The sequence below is a fragment of the Amblyraja radiata genome, chromosome 1 (assembly GCF_010909765.2).
Source record: "Amblyraja radiata isolate CabotCenter1 chromosome 1, sAmbRad1.1.pri, whole genome shotgun sequence".
Taxonomy (NCBI): domain Eukaryota; kingdom Metazoa; phylum Chordata; class Chondrichthyes; order Rajiformes; family Rajidae; genus Amblyraja; species Amblyraja radiata.
The window spans coordinates 174,414,546-174,431,658 of record NC_045956.1 but is presented as its reverse complement, the minus strand read 5'-3'; positions in this window follow the sequence as shown (position 1 = coordinate 174,431,658).

The following is a 17,113-nucleotide window of genomic DNA, read 5'->3' as shown; positions in this document are numbered from 1 at the left end:
TGTGTGGAATGAGCTTCCAGTGAAGGTGGTGGAGGCAGGTTCGTTTTTATCATTTAAAAATAAATTGGATAGTTATATGGACGGGAAAGGAATGGAGGGTTATGGTCTGAGCGCAGGTATATGGGACTAGGGGAGAATACGTGTTCGGCACGGACTAGAAGGGTCGAGATGGCCTGTTTCCGTGCTGTAATTGTTATATGGTTATATAGGAGGCTGTGGATATATCGTAGCGGCTCGTTATGCCAGCCGTAAGTACTCGGGGCTATTTTTTTACTCGTGAACATTTTTCATCATGCTGAAACAACATCCCGACTTACCTGATGCCCCGAGTACCTACGGCTGGCATAACGAGCCGCTATGAAATATCCACAAAGTCTTACGGCCTCCTACTGACTCGTTACGGACATTGTTGCCATAGAGGGAGTACAGAGAAGGTTCACCAGACTGATTCCTGGGATGTCAGGACTTTCATATGAAGAAAGACTGGATAGACTCGGCTTGTACTCGCTAGAATTTAGAAGATTGAGGGGGGATCTTATAGAAACTCACAATATTCTTAAGGGGTTGGACAGGCTAGATGCAGGAAGATTGTTCCCGATGTTGGGGAAGTCCAGAACAAGGGGTCACAGTTTAAGGATAAAGGGGAAATCTTTTAGGACCGAGATGAGAAAAAACATTTTCACACAGAGAGTGGTGAATTTGTGGAATTCCCTGCCACAGAAGGTAGTTGAGGCCAGTTCATTGGCTTTATTTAAGAGGGAGTTAGATGTGGCCCTTGTGGCTAAAGGGATCAGGGGGTATGGAGAGAAGGCAGGTACAGGATACTGAGTTGGATGATCAGCCATGATCATATTGAATGGCGGTGCAGGCTCGAAGGGCCGAATGTCCTACTCCTGCACCTATTTTCTATGTTTCTATGTTTCTATTCTGCGAGTTTGAAAACTCGGGAGAATTTGTGAATAACTCCGGAAAGTGGGACAGGCCCTTAACTCAAGAGGGACCGGCAGCATCTCTGGAGATCTGGAGACTAATTTCACTCCTGCCATCGGGAAGAAGGTATAGCAGCCTGAAAACTGTAACTTCCAGATTCAGGAACAGCTTCATCCCTGCAGCCATTAGGCTATTAAATACTACATTCTCCAAAATATGCTCAGAACTACATAGACCTGGGGGCATTGGGTTTGCACTAAACGTTGTTCCCCTATCATGTAAATTACACTGTAAATGGCACGATCGTAATCATGTAATGTCTTTCCGCTGACCGGTTACCACGCAATGAAAGATTTTCACTGTACCTCGGTACACATGGCAATAAACTATATTGAAACGGAAAGTGGCTCAGGGTGCACCTTGCACCTTGTTAAGCAGACATGGAAGGAATCAACACAGCACTACTGGAGACTGTGCACCAGCACAGTGGGTGAATGCTGCCAACATGTGTCTCGTGAGGGGAGGGTGGTCCTCAAACTGTGAAGCATCCTGGACAATACAGCTTACCCCCTCCATGACACACTGGTCAACCTCAGGAGCACCTTCAGCAACAGACTGGTTCCACCAAGATGCAGCACAGAACGCCACAGGAGATCATTCTTCCCTGTGGCTATCAAACTGTATAACTCCTCCCCCTTCGGGTAGACTGACTCCCCTTCATCCCCCCCCCCCCCCTCCCCCCAATCTTTTCACATCTTTGCATTTTCCCAATCCTTTCCACTCGTCACTTTAATTTCATGTTTCATTTATTTTGTGTTTTATGACTGTTGGCAGATCAATTTCCCTCCTGGGATAAATAAAGTTCTATCGTGACGGGGAAATGGAATCTCTGTTCATGTGGATCTTTCAGATAAGTTCATGTCATAGTAGTAGAATCAAGCCATTTGGTCGTCATGTCTACCCCGCCATTCAATCATGGCTGATCTATCCTTCTTTCTCAGCCCCATTTTCCTGCCTTTTCCCTGTAACCTCTGGCACCCGTACGAATCAAGAAACTCAAAAGTTCATAAGTTCATATGAGCAGAATTAGGCCATTTGGCCCATCAAACCTACCCCGCCATTTAATCATGGCTGATCTATCTTTCTTTCTCAACCCCATTCTCCTGCCTTCTCCCCATAACCCCTGACACCCGTACTCATCAATCTCAAAATCTGACAAATCTGTCAATCCCTGCTTTAAAAATACCCAAGGACTCCACATCCAACATTGGCAATGTATTCCACAGATTCATCATCCTCTGACTAAAATAAATTACTTCTCACCTCTTTTCTAAAGGTAGATCATTTTATTTTGAGGCCTTCCAAAAAGAACGCCCTTTAATCCTGAGGCTATGACCTCTGACCCTAGACTCTCCCACGAATGGAGACATCCTCTACACATCTACTCTATCCAGGCCATTTATAATTTGATAAATTTAGTTTTTTGGTATTCGGTTTGGTTTGGAGACAAATGGAGCCAGATTTGTTGCTGACCGACAAATATGAAAAGAATGCTGAATGAAATGAATGTGATATTGAGGAATCATTAGACCATAAAGGGGAATAATGCCAATATGTGTATCAAGGGATATCAGTTTGATTTCTGGACTGATTTGCAGCTGGTTTAGGTTAGGTTAATTATATTATTGTCTTATGTACCAACCATATAATCAAATAACAGCACGGAAAACAGGCCACCCCGGCCCTTCAAGCCCATGCCGAACACTTATTTACCCCTAGTCCCATCTACCTGCACTCAGACCATAACCCTCCATTCCTTTCCCGTCCATATACCTATCCCGCCCATATACCTATCCTATACCAAGTTACAGCAAAAAGCTTGTTTTGCATGCTATACATACAGATCAGATATACTATAGATAGATACACAAAAATGCTGGAGAAACTCAGCGGGTGCAGCAGCATCTATGGAGCGAAGGAAATAGACAACGTTTCAGGCCAAAACCCTCAACACTATAGATAGATACAACCAGTTCAAACTCAAGTACAGTAAATAGTTCTCAGCATTGTAGTGCATCAGTTCCATCAGTTTAGTTTATTGTCACGTGTACCGAGGTACAGTTTAAAGCTTTTTGTGGCGTGCCAATCAGTTAGCAGAAACACAATACATGATTACATCGATCCATTTACAGTGTATAGATACATGATATGGGAATAGACACAAAAAGCTGGAGTAACTCAGGGGGACAGGCAGCATCTCTGGAGAGAAGGAATAGGTGACGGATGGACCATCTTGGGCTCCACCATTCCTTGATCATCATTGCTTTTTTCATTTGTTCTCTTTTATTCATTTGTTCTATGTGCTGTCCATATCTCTCGTTTCCCATATCATCTGACTCTCAGTCCGAAGAAGGGTTTTGACCCGAAACGTCACCCATTCCTTTTCTCCAGAGATGTAACCTGGCCCGCTGAGTTACTCCAGCTTTTTGTGTCACATCTTTGATGTGAGGAACTATTTCTTTTTTCCTTCCCTTATCTCCAGAACTCCCTGCAAAATCACTCACGAGAATGGAGGGTAAAAGTAGAGGCACCTTGGACGAAGAATTGCCAAATTTTCTCCTCCTCTCTCCGAAGGCAGTTTAGCAACCTCCTCTCTCACTGCCCCCCCCCCCTCCCCACACCCTCTGTGATCCCCCCTTCATTCCAACTCTACAACCACATTTTATCCCAGACCCGTTACCACAGCCACCTTCGTTTTCGTCTCCTCCCCTCTCATCTTATCATGTCTGGCTGTCTTGTAGCTATTTGCATCTCACAATTGTCCTTTCTTCCTTCCTAGTGAGGGCACTGTTGCACAGCTGATACAGAACAATGTCACACGCACACATCATTCTGTTTGCTCAGGTAAAACAAACATATTTTCAGGGGTTGTTCGTATATCCTCAGACAACATGGATTATGCATAATTTCTCTTTGTTTTAATGATATAATTGTTTTGAAACGGGAGGAATCATAGAGGGCAGTAACAGCAGAGATAGAGTTCGGGAACAGTGTATGCCTGGAATAGGGATTGTTCGACGTACCCTACAAAGAGGCAGGCACAGCAGGGGCCAATGTGGGTGCCAATGGCCACGCCTTGGATTTGGAGGATGTGGGAGGAGTCGAAGGAGAAGTTGTTGAGGGCAAGGACCAACCCTGCTGGGCGGTGGAGAGTTTTGGTAGAGAAGAAGGGTCTCAACCCGAAACGTCACCAACTCCTTCTATCCAGAGATGATGCCTGTCCCGATGAGAAACTCCAGCATTTTGTGTCTATCTTCTGTTTTGAAATGGGTGAGCTTACAGTTTATTGTCCCTTTTATTATTCCAGGCCACCAAAAGTCAATGTAGACACAAGGAACTGCAGATGCAGCTTTCCAAAAAAAAGTGCTGGAGTAACTCAGCAGGTCAGGCAGCATCTCTGGAGAACATGGACAGGTGACGTTTCAGGTCGGGATTCTTCTTCAGACTGAATGTAGAAAGTTGGAAGAGAGGAGGATTTTTCACACAAAGGGTGGTAGGTGTATGGAACAGGCTTCCAGAGGAGGTAGTTGAGGCAGGGACGATCCCAACATTTAAGAAACAGCCAGGTACATGGAAGGACAGGTTTGGAGGGATATGGACCAAACACAGGCAGGTGGGACTAGTGTGGCTGGGATATGTTGGCCGGTGTAGGCAAGTTGGGTCGAAGGGCCTGTTTCCACACCATATCACTCTATGACTGCAACTCTAGGTATGTATCCACCTATAATTAGCAATGCTTTGTCCTGTCACCACCTCTCTTCCAGCTTTCTCCCCCTTATTACATTCAACCTGAAGAAATGTCCCGGACTGAAACGTCACCTATCCATGTTCTCCAAAGATGCTGCCTGACCCGCTGAGTTACTCCAGCGCATTGTCCGGGGCGAGTCCAGAACCAGGGGCCACAGTTTAAGAATAAGGGGTAGGCCATGTAGAATGGATATGAGGAAAAACATTTTCACCCAGAGAGTTGTGAATTTGTGGAATTCTCTGCCTCAGAAGGCAGTGGAAGCCAATTCTCTGGATGCTTTCAAGAGAGAGTTAGATAGAGCTCTTAAAGATAGCAGAGTCAAGGGATATTGGTGTAACGGGTATAGCTTGGACACAATAGCAGCACAGAATCAGGCAGGTATAGTTGGTAATGAAGTTTATTACGATACTGTAACACAGTGTAGTAACACCGGAATGGGTACACCGTACTCACACAGAGGCTCAGGATTGAGCGAGGGTTCCGAAGAGGGGCAGGCAGGAGAATCCGTGTAGGCAGTCGGGAAATCGCTGGAGACTTGCATGAATGCTGAGAACAATCTGGCATGTGTGAACGGTGAGGAGAGTCTATATACCGGGTTAATTGGTGATCAGAGGCAACTGAGTGCAACAGGTGAGGAGAGTTGGGCTGATGAGAGGGGAGTGGCAGGCATGCAGGTGAGGAGAAGGAGGGACCGGTGGAAAAGTACTGGGAGGTGAAGTGGATGAGAATGAGGAGAGGGCAGACTGTGACAGAACCCCCCCCTCAAGGGACGGCTCCTGACGTCCTAAAACAAAAAAAACAATAAAGAAAATAAACCCAATCCCACGCAGAGTTGGGTGGGAGGAGGGGGACCGGCGGAGGGCTAATATTCGTCCGAGACATCCATGTCCGCATCCTCCTCCATAGCATCAGAGGAAAGCTCCGTCTCGTCGTCACTGGGCGCCGCAGACGGAAGAGGGGACAGAGTCTCAGGGGCGGCGACCCCTCTAGGAGTGGCGGACTTGGACGGCTGGTCGGGATGAAGCCGGTGAAACTCCCTGATGAGGGAGGCGTCCAGGATGTGTCGAGCAGGAACCCAGGACCTCTCCTCTGGACCGTAACCCTCCCAATCGACCAGGTATTGGAGACCCCTCCCGCGACGGCGGGAGCGCAGGAGGCGGTGCACCGTAAAGGCGGGGCCTCCGTCCTTGAGACGAGGAGGTGGAGGAGGAGGGACTGCGGGGACCAGGGAGCTCTCCCGGACTGGCTTTACTCTGGACGCGTGGAACGTAGGATGGACCTGCATGGAACGAGGCAACTTGAGCCTCACAGCTGCTGGGTTGATGACCTTCTGGATCTCAAAGGGACCAATGAACTTGGGTGCCAACTTCTTGGACTCCACCCTCAAGGGAAGGTCCCGGGTCGACAGCCAGACCTTCTGGCCCGCGAGGTAGGTGGGGGCCTGGGTGCGGTGACGGTTGGCAGCCGTGGCGTAACGGTCCACGGAGCGGTGAAGAGCCGCCCTGGCTTGGGTCCACGTCCTGCGGCAGCGACGAATGAAGGCCTGGACGGACAGGAAACCTCTTTCTCCAGCGCCGGGAACAGTGGAGGCTGGAACCCGTAGGCACACTGGAAAGGGGAGAGCCCAGTGGCCGAGCTTGTCAGGGTGTTGTGGGCGTAATCCACCCACAACAACTGCTGGGACCAGGAGGAGGGATGCTTGGACACCATACACCGCAGCGCCGTCTCCATCTCCTGATTCTTCTTTTCAGTTTGGCCGTTGGACTGGGGATGAAATCCGGACGTCAGACTCACGGTGGCCCCCACAAGCGTGCAGAACTCCCTCCAGAACACAGAGGCAAACTGGGGTCCCCGGTCGGAGACCACATCGTCGGGGAGACCATGGAGCCTGAAGACGTGGAGTAACATGAGCTCGGCAGTTTCCTTGGCTGACGGAAGCTTGGGCAGGGGCACGAAGTGAGCCATCTTGCTAAATCTATCGACCACGGTCAGGATGGTGGTGTGACCACTGGATGGGGGCAGGCCGGTAACGAAGTCCAGGGAGATGTGGGACCATGGTCGATGGGGTACAGGCAGTGGAAGCAGATGACCCGCAGGAGCTTGGTGTGAGAACTTGTGCTGGTTGCAAACGGGACAGGCGTTGACAAACTCCCGAGTGTCCTCCTCCAGCGATGCCCACCAGAACCTCCGTAGCACCATCTCCTTGGTCCGCTAAATGCCGGGATGACAGGTGAGTCGAGAGCTGTGGGCCCACTGAAGGACGTCGGACCGCAGGGCAGAAACCACAAACAGGCGATCAGGAGGGCATGCGCTGGGTCCCGGCTGGTTCTCCAAGGCCGCCTGGACCTTCTCCTCCACTTCCCAAGTGAGGGAGGCAACCCTGTGCGAGGACGGGAGGATGGTGTTGGGGCCAGAGGCAGGCTCCTCCTTCGCCAAGAACTGTCGAGAGAGGGCATCGGGCTTCACGTTGCGGGACCCAGGTCGGTAGGAGAGGGAGAAGTTGAAGCGGGTGAGGAAGAGAGACCAGCTGGCCTGACGAGAGTTGAGCCTCTTGGCTGACTGGAGGTATTCCAGGTTCTTGTGGTCAGTCCAAACCAAGAAAGGCTGCTCGGTTCCCTCCAGCCAGTGACGCCATTCCTCCAACGCCAACTTAACTGCCAACAGTTCTCGGTTGCCAATGTCATAATTCCTCTCAGCAGGGGTCAGGCGTCGGGAGAAGAAGGCACATGGATGGAGCTTCTGGTCCCCGGCAGCCCGCTGGGACAGAACAGCTCCCGCCCCCACGTCGGAGGCGTCCACCTCCACCACGAACTGTCTCTCTGAGTCCGGAACTTGGAGGATGGGGGCTGATGTAAACCGTGTCTTGAGTGTCAGAAAAGCTTCGTCGGCCGCGGCAGACCACCGGAACGGAACCTTGGAGGAGGTGAGTGCCGTGAGGGGTGCGGCCACAGTACTGTAACCACGGATGAACCGTCGGTAAAAATTGGCGAACCCCAGGAACCTTTGGAGCTGCTTGCGGGAGTCAGGAACAGGCCAGGTGGTGACAGCAGAGACCTTGGCGGGGTCCATCTTGATGTTCGCTTGGCCAACGATGTATCCTAGGAAGGAGACTGACGGGGAGTGAAACTCGCACTTCTCAGCTTTAACGAAGAGCGAGTTCTCCAGGAGCCGATGTAGAACTGCCTGGACGTGGTGTACGTGTTCCTCCTTGGTCCGTGAAAAGATGAGGATGTCATCAAGATAGACGAACACGTACTTGTTCAACATGTCTCTGAGAACGTCATTGACCAAAGCCTGGAAGACGGCCGGGGCGTTGGTGAGGCCAAAGGGCATCACCAGGTATTCATAATGTCCCGTGGGAGTGTTGAAGGCGGTCTTCCACTCATCTCCCTCTTTGATGCGGACCAAGTGGTAGGCGTTGCGTAGATCCAACTTCGAAAAGATGGTGGCCCCCTCCAGGAGCTCGAAAGCAGAGGAGATGAGTGGGAGAGGGTAGCGATTCTTCACCGTGATGCCGTTGAGCCCCCAGTAATCTATGCAGGGACGCAGAGATTTGTCCTTCTTCTCCACGAAGAAGAACCCAGCCCCAGCAGGAGACGAGGAGGGACGGATGAGACCAGCAGCCAAGGAGTCGTTTATGTATTTCTCCATGGCGCCTCTCTCAGGGGCGGACAGGGAGTAAAGGCGACCCCTAGGAGGAGCGGAACCAGGCAGGAGGTCTATGGCGCAGTCATAGGGCCGATGAGGAGGAAGGGAGGTGGCCCTAGACTTGCTAAAAATCTCCCCAAAGTCATGGTACTCGGCTGGGACCCCCGTCAGATCTGGAGCAGAACTGGAGCAGGTGGCCGGTTGAAGAGCTGAGGCTTGCTTCAGGCACACTTGGTGGCAGGAAGGGCTCCAACCCAAGATGACCCCCGTCCTCCAGTCGATGTTGGGGTTGTGTCGCCGAAGCCAGGGGTAACCCAGGATGAGGGGAAGACGGGGAGACTGCAGGATGTGGAACTGGATGGTCTCATGGTGATTACCAGACAGGAGCATGCGCACTGGGACCGTCTGGTGAGAAACAGTCCCCAGGAGATGGCCGTCGAGGGCGTTGGCGGGAACAGGTTCAGGCAGGGGAACACAACTGATGCCTAGCTGGCGGGCTAGTTCCTTGTCCATAAGATTAATGTCACAACCAGAGTCTATGAAGGTGGCGAGGGTGTGAGAACCATCAGACAACAGCAGACGGGCATGACAAAGAGGGCGTCGGGCAGAGGAAAGTTCAGAGGTTCGACTCACCAGTAATTCCTCCGCTACTGGTGAGTCTGGCCTTTTACTGGACACTTGGAGATGTAATGACCCGCCAGGCCACAGTAGAGACAGAGGTTCCCCCGACGCCGACGTTCCCTGGGGGTGAGACTGGAGCGACCCACCTGCATGGGTTCGGGTTGCCTCGACGGTGGCCCCGACGAGGGTAGTCCAGTCTCCGGAGGAAAACGAGCTTGGGTGGATAGCTGGCGGTCCGCATGTCCCTGTCGCCTCTCCCGACGTCTCGCCAGGATGCATCGGTCCAGACGGGTCGTTAGCTCGATAAGCCCATCCAGAGAAGAAGGAAGGTCGTGGGACACCAACTCATCCTTGATATAGTAATTCAAGCCCAGCAAGAAAGCGTCACACTGGGCCGGGGCATTCCAATCACTCTGACGGGCCCTGGTGCGAAAGTCGATGGCGAAGTCAGCGACGCTCTGGTTCCCCTGGCTCAACCCCAGCAGACCTCCCGCAGCGTCCGGACCCATCGAAACCTCACCGAACACCTTGCGAAGCTCCGCGGCGAAGGCCTGGAAAGAGGAGCAAGCCGGCGTGCGTCGCTCCCATTCAGCCGTTCCCCACAGCCGAGCTCTGCCAGTCAGGTGATTAATGGTAAACGCCACTCTCGCCGCTTCCTGGGCAAAGGTGTAGGGCTGTAGGGCGAAGAGAATGGAACAGTTCATGATGAATGGGTTGCAGCCCTCCGGGTCTCCAGCGTAGCGCTCCGTGTTTCCCACCCGGGGCTCAGGTGATGGTCCTGGCGGACCGGGAGCTGGTGCTGTCGGAGCCGGAGGCGAAGCATGGGGTGTAGCCTGGGCGAGGGTGGTTGTCAGCTGTTGGACCTGGGTGGCTAGTGCAACCAATGCTTGCTCTTGGTTTGACACAGCCTGTCGAACCTCGGAGTTGGAGGCAGTGAGCATAGCTTCGTGCTGCAGGAGCGTGTGCTCAATCCTCTCGAAGCGGTTTGACGGAGACGTTGTGTGCGCTGAGTCCATTGTTGGCCAGATTGTACTGTAACGGGTATAGCTTGGACCCAATAGCAGCACAGAATCCGGCAGGTATAGTTGGTAATGAAGTTTATTACGATACTGTAACACAGTGTAGTAACACAGGAATGGGTACACCGTACTCACACAGAGGCTCAGGATTGAGCGAGGGTTCCGAAGAGGGGCAGGCAGGTTCGAATCCGTGTAGGCAGTCGGGAAATCGCTGGAGAGTCTTGCATGAATGCTGAGAACAATCTGGCATTGTGTGAACGGTGAGGAGAGTCTATATACCGGGTTAATAGGTGATCAGAGGCAACTGAGTGCAACAGGTGAGGAGAGTTGGGCTGATGAGAGGGGAGTGGCAGGCAGGCAGGTGAGGAGAAGGAGGGACCGGTGTAAAAGTACTGGGAGGTGAAGTGGATGAGAATGAGGAGAGGGCAGACTGTGACAATTGGGAGAAGGCAGGAACGGGGTACTGATTGTGGATGATCAGCCGTGATCACAGCGAATGGCGGTGCTGGCTCGAAGGGCTGAAAGGTCTACTCCTGCAACTATTGTCTATTGTCTACATTAGTCCCTCCAAACCTGTCCTATCCATGTACATGTCTAACTGTTTTTTAAACATTGGGATAGTCCCTGCCTCAACTACCTCCTCTGGCAGCTTGTTCCATACACCCACTGTGCGAAAAAGTTACCCCTCAGTTTCCTATTAAATCTTTTCCCCTTCACCTTAAACCTATGCCCTCTGGTCCTCGATTCCCCTACTCTGGGCAAGAGATTCTGTGCATCTACCCGATCTATTCCTCTCATGACTTTATACACCTCTATAAGATCACCCCTCATCCTTCTGCACTCCAAGGAATAGAGGCCCAGCCTACTCAACCTCTCCCTATAGCTCACACCCTCTAGTCCTGGCAACATCCTCGTAAATGTTCTATGTTCTATTCTCTAACTACCCCTGTTAGATCCCCTCATCAGCTCCAAGAGCATATTCGGAGACACTGGAGCCCAAGTCAGTATGAAGTCGTGGCTGACTGTATCTTTAGACTTTAGACTTTGGAGATACAGCTCGGGAACAGGCCCTTCATCCCACTGAGTCCGTGCCGACCAGCATTCACCCCGTACACTTGCACCATCCTACACACTAGGAACAGTTTACAATTTTCGGTTTCATCCGAACATGATACCAATTAACCTACAAACTTGTACGATTTTGGAGTGTGGCAGGAAACCAGAGCACCCGGGGAAAACCTCTCTGCTCGCAGGGAGAATGTACAAACGCTGTACATGCAGCACCTATAGTCAGGTCTCTGGTGCTGTAGGGCAGCAACTCAACCACTGCTCTACTGTGCCACCTATTTTTTTTTATAAATGGAGCTTTCTTTTAGACATAAATGGAGATTTATTTTAGGAAATACTACCTCTCTTTCGAATGGTGAAATCTTCTGCAAGGAAGCCATTCTACAGACTAGAATGAGTTCCAATCAACTCAAGAGTCAGTCAAGTCTGTTCAATTGTCATTTATACCGAAAAAGAAACAATGATATTCTTACTTGCAGCAGCATAACAGTTCTGTTACCATAGTACTCATTGATAACATAATAACAAAGAAAAAACATTATTGAATAAAAACCCAATATTAGTGCCAAAAAGTCTTTATAGTGGTATAAATGTAAATTGCCCCTAGTGTGTGTAGGATTGTGTTAATATGCGGGGATCGCTGGTCGGTGTGGACTCGGTGGGCCGAAGGATCTGTTTTCACACAGAGAGTGGTGAATCTGTGGAATTCTCTGCCACAGAATGTAGTTGAGGCCAGTTCATTGGCTATATTTAAGAGGGAGTTAGATGTGGCCCTTGTGGCTAAAGGGATCAGGGGGTATGGAGAGAAGGCAGGTACAGGATACTGAGTTGGATGATCAGCCATGATCATATTGAATGGTGGTGCAAGCTCGAAGGGCCGAATGGCCTACTCCTGCATCTATGTTTCTATGTTTCTGCATTGTATCTCTAAACTAAAGACTAAACTAAACCTGATCGTGAAACTTGAGCATAAGCACCATGGACAAATCAGTCCAGTATAGTGAAAGTGCATTACCATCAGAAATAGTCCCCAGTAAAATGAAGTCACCTATTCAGAAAATTAACCTCAATATTATTGGTTTGTATAACATGCTTGGCTAATCCTCAGTGTAGCTTATGGCTGAGTTCACATCAATTCATCATGATCCATACAATAGAGTCCGTCTATTATTGTTATTTTGGTTAATTAGTACTGAGATCCAGTGAAAAGCATTGTATGTTATTCAGGCAAGTACCACGCATGAATAAACCAGGTAGCGCAAGACGGAAAATGAACAGAAATGCAGAGTATAATGTTATAACCACAGGGAAACTGCAGATAAGAACAAAAAGCACACAGGCCTCAAAGAAGTAGGTTGGGAGATCGTGAATTTAGAATGGACATGAGGAGGAATTTTTGTTGTCAGAGGGTAGTGAGTGTGGAATTCATTGTCACAGATGGCTGTGGAGACCAAGACATTGGGTATTTTTAAAGTGGTGATTGATAGGTTCATGATTAGGGCGGACGTCATCGGTTACGGGGAGAAGGCAGGAGAATGGGGTTGAGAGGGACAGATAGATCAGCCATGACTGAATGGCGGAGTATGCTCGCTGGGCCGAATGGCGTAATTCTGCTCTATCTTATTGTCTTATGGTCTTATAATCTAATTCATCCTTAGCATGTGAGAGATCCGTTCAAGAATACCTCTGATACCAGTGGGGAAGAAGCTGTAGCTGAATCTGGTGCTACATATAGTGTTCACTGGAATTTAGAAGGATGAGAGGGTATCTTATAGAAACAATATACAATTCTTAAGGGATTGGACAGGCTAGATGCAGGAAAAATGTTCCCGATGTTGGGGGAGTCCAGAACCAGGGGTCACAGTTTAAGAATAAGGGATAGGCCATTTAGGACTGAGATGAGGAAAACCCTTTTCAGCCAGAGAGTTGTGAATCTGTGGAATTCTCTGCCACAGAAGGCAGTGGAGGCCAATTTACTGGATGTATTCAAGAGAGAGTTAGATTTAGCTCTTCAGGCTAATGCAACGAAGGGATATGGGGGAAAAGCAGGAACAGGGTACTGCTTTTGGATGATCAGCCATATTGGATGGCGGAGCTGGCTTGAAGGGCTGAATGGCCTACTCCTGCACCTACTTTCTGTTTCTATGTTTCTACATGCTTTCAAACGTTTGTATCCACTGCTTGATAGGGGAAGGGTAAACAGTTGCAATAGTCCCAGCCTCAACAACCTCTTTCGGCAGTTCATTCCATACACGCACCACACTTTGAGTAAAATAGTTATCTCTCTGATTCCTATTAAATCATCCCCCCTCACCTTAAACCTATGCCCTTTAGTCCTCGATTCCCTTAGTCTGGGCAAAAGACTGCGCATCTACCCGATCTATTCCTCTCATGATTTTATACACCTCTATAAGATCACCCCTCATCCTCCCATGCTCCAAGGACTAGAGACCCAGCCTACTCAACCTCTCCCTATAGCTCAGGCCCTCAAGTCCTAGCAACATCCTCCTAAATCGCCTCTGCACCCTTTTGAGCTTGGCACCATCTTCCCTCTAACACGGTGACCAAATCCTTGAAATCCTGAAGTCAATGACTAACTCTTTCATTTTGCTAATGTTGAGGGACAGGGTGTTATCTTGACACCATGTTATTAAGCTGTCTATCACCTTCCTGTACACGGTCTCATCATTGAGTGTGATCCAGCCTGCCAGTTTACTTTCTCTGGTGTGTCTGTAGAAGTTTGGAAGCCTAAAATGCCGAATATCTTAATCTCATCAGGATCCAGCGGTAGAGCTGCTGCCTTACAACGCCCGACCCAGATGCCAGAGAATCCAGAAATCGGACGTGCAACGGGACTCAGGAGTGCTGGTGCAGAACTCCCAAAAGTTGATCTGCAAGTCGAATCGGTGGTAAAGAAAGCAAACTCAATGCCAGGATTTATTTTAAGAGGGTTTGTATACAAAAACCAGGATTGTAATGCTGAGGCTCCATAAGGCACTGGTAAGGCTGCATTTGGAATATTGTGAGCAATTTTGGGCACAATATCTGAGGAAGGATGTGCTGGCTCTGGAGAGGGTCCAGAGCAGGTTTACAAGAATGATCGCAGGAGTGAGTAGGTTAAGCTATGATGAGCATTTGACGGCACTGGGCCTGTACTCGCTGGAGTTTAGAAGAATGAGGAGGGGACTTCATTGAAGCATACTGAATAGTGAAAGGCTTGGATGTGGAGAGGATATTTCCACTTGTGGGAGAATCTAGGACTAGAGGTCGTAGCCTTAGAATTAATGGACATATTTTTTGGAAGGAGATGAGGAGAAATATCTTTAGTCAGAGGGTGGCGAATCTGTGGAATTCTTTGCCACAGAAGACTGTAGAGACCAAGTCAGTAGATATTTCTAAAGCAGTGATAGATAGATTCTTGGTTAATACGGGTTTCGGAGGTTATGGGGAGAAGGCAGGAGAATGGGGTTAGGAGGGAGAGATAGATCAGTTTGAGGAGCATCCTGGACAATACAGCTCACCCTCTCCATGACACACTGGTCAACCTGAGGAGCACCTTCACAAACAGACTGGTTCCACCAAGATGCAGGACAGAACGCCACAGGAGATCCTTCTTCCCTGTGGCTGTCAAACTGTACAACTCCTCCCCCTTCTGTCGTGGGGTAGACTGACTTCTCTCCCACCCCCCCTCCCCCTGCTCCCTAATCTTTGCACATTCCCCAATCCTTTCCACTCGTCACTTTAATTTCATGTTTCATGTATTTTGTGTTTTTATGACTGTTGGCAGATCAATTTCCCTCCTGGGATGAATAACGTTATATTGTTTCGTACCATATCATATCATTATCTGCAAACTTGACCTTCTAGAGGTGAATAGTTGAGAGCACATTGACTCGTTGCATCAAAAATTAAAATTAAAATTAAATTTCTTTATTTATATAGCACATTTTTAGTCAACTTGCATTGACCCCAAAGTGCTTCACATAATTACATCCACACACACAGGCAAAGGTGGGTGAAGTGTCTTGCCCAAGGACACACACAGGCAAAGGCGGGTGAAGTGTCTTGCCCAAGGACACAACGACAGTATGCACTCCAAGCGGGATTCGAACCAGCTACCTTCCGGTTGCCAGCCGAACACTTAGCCCATTGTGCCACCTGTCGTCCCTGGTTTGGTGATTTGAACGCCCAGGCACAAAGAAGATAGCAAAAAGTGGTGAACACTGCCCAGTCCATCACGGGTACTGACCACCCCACCACCAAACGGATCTACAAGAGTCACAGCGTTAAAACGGCAGCCTGCTTCATCAGAGACACACACCACCCTGGCCACGCACTCATTTCGCCCCTGCCATCGGGAAGAAGGTATTGTATGTATTGTCTTCCTGCTGACATGGATAGCACTGTACCTTGGTACAGGTGACAATAAACTAAACTAAACTAAACTAAATCTATCCAGGCATCTATCCAGGCCTTTCACTATTTGGGAAAGAAAGTTGTGGTGTCCATCTCATCAAACATATGAGGTTCTGCTGATTATGGATTTGTTGCCGTGCATGAACAAAGTAAGGTTGAATTTATTGCAAATTGGTCATGATCAATAAATAATGGGTGCAAACCATAACTTTCAGGAGCACTTGATATATCCATAATTCATTGCAATTTCAGTACATAATCCATTGCAGATTGACATGAAGAGTGTAGCCTTGAGTTTTTAGTTGCCAGCATGCTGGAAATATTTGCTTCAAGTAACTGTTGCTAATTTTGGGAGGGGTAGGTTAATTTTCACAAATTCTGCTTGGACTTTACTGTACAAATCTACTAAATAATTAATTTTCCCATTGGGAAACATGCTTCATTCTGAATTAATTTTGGCACTTACAGGCATTTACATCCAACTGCTATACGCCCAATACCATGCAGGTTAAAATAATGTACGTTCAACTGTGATTTATAGTTACCTACTAACCAATCCCACTCACATTGTAAGAAATGTTTTATCAAGTTTCCAATCCGGAAAGGGTGCAGAGAAGATCAAATTAGGAAGGACGCAGAGAAGATTTACGAACATGTTGCCAGGACTCGAGCTATAGGGAGAGGTTGAGCAGGCTAGGACTCAATTCCTTGGAGCACAGGAGACTGAGGGGCTGATCTTACAAAGATGTACAAAATCATGAGAGGAATAGAGCGGGTAGACGCACAGAGTCCAAAGTAGGGGAATTAGCAACCAGTTCCTCCCAGGGGAATCTAGAACCAGGGGACAAAGGTTTAATGGGGAGGGGGAAAGATTTAATAGGAACGGGCGGTATGGTGGCGTAGTGGTAGAGCTACTGTTTGACAGCGTGAGAGACCCAGGTTCAATCCTGACTGCGGGTGTTTGTCTGTACGGAGTTTGTACATTCCCCCCGTTACATGTGTGGGTTTTCTCCGAGATCTTCGGTTTCCTCCCACACTACAATGATGTACAGGTTTGTAGGTTAATTGGCTTGGTGTAAATATAAAAAATGTAAAATTGTAGATTAGGAGGCAGAGATCAGTCATGATTGAATGGCGGAGTGGACTCGATGGGCCGAAAGACCTAATTCTACTCCTATCACTTATGAACATATGACACCGCGTGGCTTTTCTTCAAGATCTTTGGTTTCCTCCCACACTCTAAAGACTTACAGGTTTGTAGATTAATTGGCTTGGTATTAATGTAAATTGTCCCTAGTGTGTGTAGGATAGTGCTGGTGTACGGGGTGAACGCTGGTCGGCGCAGACTGAATGGGCCGAACGGCCTGTTTCCGCGCTGCATTTCAAATCTGAACTAAACTAAACACTGCTAACCTTAGTTCATATTTATGTAGATGTACATTTGAGGCAAACGATAAAAGAAACCAGAATAAATTTTTTTTGCCTGTAAATATTGACCTCATTATTCTGGCCTGGAAAGACGTTGGAATAAATGTAAATTTAAACATAAATTTTAGCAGAGCATATTCGATATTAAATACATGTTTGCTCAAACAAAATATGT